The sequence below is a fragment of the Octopus sinensis genome, unplaced genomic scaffold (assembly GCF_006345805.1).
Source record: "Octopus sinensis unplaced genomic scaffold, ASM634580v1 Contig15203, whole genome shotgun sequence".
Taxonomy (NCBI): Eukaryota; Metazoa; Mollusca; class Cephalopoda; order Octopoda; family Octopodidae; genus Octopus; species Octopus sinensis.
Window position 1 is genome coordinate 25,001 of NW_021833598.1, and position 5,000 is coordinate 30,000.

A 5,000-nucleotide genomic window follows, 5' to 3' on the forward strand; every position below is an offset into this window, starting at 1 on the left:
CGATATTCATTTTCTGTCTTGTAAAGGCTTAAAAGAAACAAAGGCAGCAGTGTGTTCTGCTGGATGGGTAACGTCAGCGAGCATATATGACTGTCTGTCGGCGAACTGGCAGAAACGTTTGCAAGGCGGTGAACTGGCAGAAACGTTAGCACACCAGGCGAAATGCGTAGCCGTATTTCGTCTGCCGTTATGTTCTGAGTTCAAATTCCGCCGATGTCTACTTTGCTTTTCATCCTTTCGGGGTCGATAAATTAAGTACTAGTTACACACTGGGGTCGATATAATCGACTTAATCCGTTTGTCTTCCCTTGTTTGTCCCCTCTATGTTTAGCCCCTTGTGGGTAGTAAAGAAATAGGTATTTCGTCTGCCGTTATGTTCTGAGTTCAAATTCCGCCGATGTCTACTTTGCTTTTCATCCATTCGGGATCGATAAATTAAGTACTAGTTACACACTGGGGTCGATATAATCGACTTAATCCGTTTGTCTTCCCTTGTTTGTCCCCTCTATGTTTAGCCCCTTGTGGGTAGTAAAGAAATAGGTATTTCGTCTGCTGTTACGTTCTGAGTTCAAATTCCGCCGATGTCTACTTTGCTTTTCATCCATTCGGGGTCGATAAATTAAGTACTAGTTACACACTGGGGTCGATATAATCGACTTAATCCGTTTGTCTTCCCTTGTTTGTCCCCTCTATGTTTAGCCCCTTGTGGGTAGTAAAGAAATAGGTATTTCGTCTGCTGTTACGTTCTGAGTTCAAATTCCGCCGAGGTCGACTTTGCCTTTCATCCTTTCGGGGTCGATTAAATAAGTACCAGTTACGCACTGGGGTCGATGTAATCAACTTAATCCGTTTGTCTGTCCTTGTTTGTCCCCTCTATGTTTAGCCCCTTGTGGGTAGTAAAGAAATAGGTATTTCATCTGCTGTTACGTTCTGAGTTCAAATTCCGCCGAGGTCGACTTTGCCTTTCATCCTTTCGGGGTCGATTAAATAAGTACCAGTTACGCACTGGGGTCGATGTAATCAACTTAATCCGTTTGTCTGTCCTTGTTTGTCCCCTCTGTGTTTAGCCCCTTGTGGGTAGTGAAGAAATATATATGACTGTCTGTCAATGATTTAAGAGGAAAACTGGGTATAAGAGGCACCAGATATTGTGTGCAAGGGAGAAGGCTGTGTTGGTGTGGTCATGTGATGTGTATAGTTAGTTAGTTAGTTAATTTTTTGGCTCAAAAATCAAAAAGCAAGGCCATGTAGGGGGACATGCAGTTACGTACAGGTGTTCATGCAAAGAGTTCAGGCCATTTCTGGTCAAGAGAGACTTTGAACCGAGCGGTCATTGGCATCTTCACTATCTCGTCTGGCAGCTTATTCCATGGATCCGCAACCTGGACGGAGAAAGCTCCTCTCCTTCGACTGAGATGAAATCGTCGCAGATAGAGCTTTTCGGAGTGACCCTGCAGCCGACGCTCTGGAGCAGGAGTGAAAAACAGCTCTTTCGAGAGGTTACACTTTCCGCTTATGATGTTGTGAGCGAGAATGAAATCACCACGACATCGTCGTTTTTCTAGAGAATAAAGGTCAAGCGTCTTCAGCCTTTCTTCATAAGACAAATGCTTGAGACCAAGAACCATGTGGGTAGCCAGCTTCTGGACTCCTGAAGTGCTGATCTCTAATTGTGGAGGGAACCTGTGGAAAGAGTAGACAGAAGAAGGGGTGGAATGAAATGGTGAGAAAGGATTTTCAAAGGCTGGGCCTCACTGAAGAGATGACAAAGGACTGAGACTTGTGGCAATTTGCTGTACTTGAGAAGGGACATCAAGCTTGGTAAAGTCGTGACCATCCATACATACAGGCATGTCCTTCATGGTCATGTATGCACACCCTTTCCCAGCTGAGAGGTCTTTGTCATGCAGGTACTGGTGCTATGTAAAATGTACTTATGCTGGTGGAATGTAAAAAGGACCCAGCACATTCTGTGAAGTGGTTGATATTAGGAAGGGACTCAAGCCATAGAAACCATGCTTAAACAGACAATGGAGCCTGTCGAACTGTTAGCCCATGTCAGCATGGAAAATGGACGTTAAATGCTGCTGCTGCTGATGATGATGACGATGACGATGACAATGACAATAATTCTGAAGACAACGACAATGATGATGATGATGATGATGATGATAATGATGGTGAGGGTAATGATGATGATGATGATGATGATGATGATGATGGTGATGATGATTGTGATGATGATGATGATGATGGTGATGATGATGATGATCATGATGATGTTGATGGTGAGGGTAATGATGACAATGAGGACAATGACGATGATGATAATGATGATGTTGAAGATGATGATGATGATGATGATGATGATGACGATGATGATGATGATGATGCTGATGACAATGATGATGATGTTGATGATGACGATGATGGTGATAATGATGATAATGATGATGGTGATGATGATGATGATGATGATGGTGATAATGACAATGACGATAGTTCCAAAACGTTTCCAGGTTACTAATTTTTTCCAAAGCAAGAGTGGTCACTTTGGTCAACGCACATTAAATGAAACAAACACCAAATTTACTTAACCTCCTAGCGTTTCAACTGGCCACATCTGGCCTGAACATTTTACCTGTTTTATGTTGATACCAACAGGATCTGGCCGATCACATCCCCTTCTAATGTCATTACAAAAGTAAACAATCCCATCATCGAAATCTCAAAGCTATGAGAAAACTCATGACTAATTCAATACAATTTGAATAAATAAGGACCACATTTGACAGTTACCTGGATGCTAAAGGGTTAAATAATTAAATAAAATACAGGTACAGTTCTATATTTAAGAGATGAGGAATTATCTACATTGTTTACATAATAAGATGGGAAGATGGCTCATCTGGGAAATTTCCTTGAATTCTGCTACATGTCTAAATTCAAGAACTGAAGCTAGATTATTATGGCTAGCTTAAGTGTATCTAAGAAAACAACGTACAATGTGTCAGTCTATTATTTTTACATCACAAACTCTCATCTGAAGGAAATTTGGATTCACATGTCTTGCACCTGAAAGGAGCACATAGAAGGTTTCTCTCCTGGCTTGTTAAATTGAAATTATTTGTCACAGTAATTAATAACAAGGATAAAGTAATTACAACTTAACCTAAATTGGAGTAAATTTTAGTAAAATTCCAATAACTATTTTTTCTTCTAATATTATTCTTATGCATCTTCTGGTTACCAGTTGCTGTTTCTCTCTTGTAAATGGTAATGTATTATAAGATTTTTAAATCAATGATACACTCTAATGACCAGGAACAATGCCACCTCCTCCAATGACACCCCACCACCATCCCTCTCAATCGATTTTTGTCTTGTTACTTGGTGACCTCACCAGTGCTGGTGCTATGTAAAAGGCACCCAAACCCTACTGCAAAGTGGTTGGCATTAGGAAGACTATCCAGTCATAAAATCCAAGCCAAAATAGACTTTGCTGGTGCTGGTGCTATGAAGAAAACACTCAGTAAGGTGGTTGGTCTTAGGAAAAGCAACTAGCCATAAAAACCCTGCCAAAACAGACAGTGAAGCCTGGCACAGACTTCTGGTTGGCCAGTTCCTAACAAACTATCTAACCCATGCCAGCATTGAAAAACGGATGTAAGATGATAATGATGATGATAATGATGGTCCAGTTCCATTGTTGCAGGCATGGTGACTGGTATCTTTCTCAACCACACCCCACTCATAGTAATCCATGGGATAACAAGTGAAGAAATTAGGGGGCCAGAAATTGGGACTGGTAAAGTCCCAGGAATTCTCTGACAACCACTTCTGGCTCTTTTTGGAGATATGGCAAGGAACCAGATCCACTGCCATAGATACAGCCTTCCAGCAGCAACCCTGCCTAAGTTCAGGATTGAACTTAAGGCATCGTACAAAGCTGTGGGGATTGACTCTGGCATGCAGATGCAGCCAGAACACCTACTGTGTCTCTTCCTGCAGGCCATGGGCATCGTAGTCAGCATTGCATCTGTCCATGTTGCGTCTTACATCCTTTAGTGTTCAGAAAGCATTGAGCAGCAACCACGAAAGATCATGACATCAGTAACTCTTTTTTCCAATGTGCATATGACCTGAGGTAGGGAGATGGTAGAATCATAAGCATGCCAGACAAAAAGCTTGGTGGTATTTCATTCATCTTTACGTTCTGAGTTCAAATTCTGCTGAGGACAACTTTTCCTTTCATGCTTTTGGGGTCCATAAAATGAGTACCAGTTGAACACTGGGGTTGATGTAATTGACTTAATGCCACCCCTGATCTTGCTGGCCTTGTGCCAAAATTTGAAGCCAATATTCAGATGGTTTTCAATCCTCCATCTCAGCTAACTTTTTCTCAACTATAACTTTAATCCTTATCTTCTCTAACACCATTGACTGTTCACCAATGCATCAAGCTGTTCTTGAAAAGCAAGGAGACCTAAAATATCATCAAATTTAACCCAAAAACCCCTGTATGTAGAAGCGGAAGCTGAAAAACCCCTGGCTTTAAGGATATTGTGAAAAGCCTGGTTGGAGGACCAAACTTCAGAGTTCTTTAACAGGGTTTAGAAAAACTGAAGGACCATTGCAATAAGTGTGTGAACTTGGGGGGGGGGGTGTTGAATAAAATCATAATTAACTAATCCCCCTGTATTTTCTTTTATCTAAAACCGGGAGGAACTTTTTAGCACCCCTTCATATATTAACCACTTATGATATGAAGAGTTTCTTTCAGTTTCCATCAGCCAAATTCACTCTCAAGTCTTTAATCTGTCTAGGGATATAGGTGAAGTCATTTGCCCAAGGTGCTTTACAGTAGGATTGAACCTAAAACCACATGATTGTGGAACAAATTTCTTAACCACACAGCAATGCCTGTGCCAGAAGTAGCTTATGTAAAACTTTACTGACATCAGAAATAGATATTTCAGATCAAATTAAATAAGATGTAC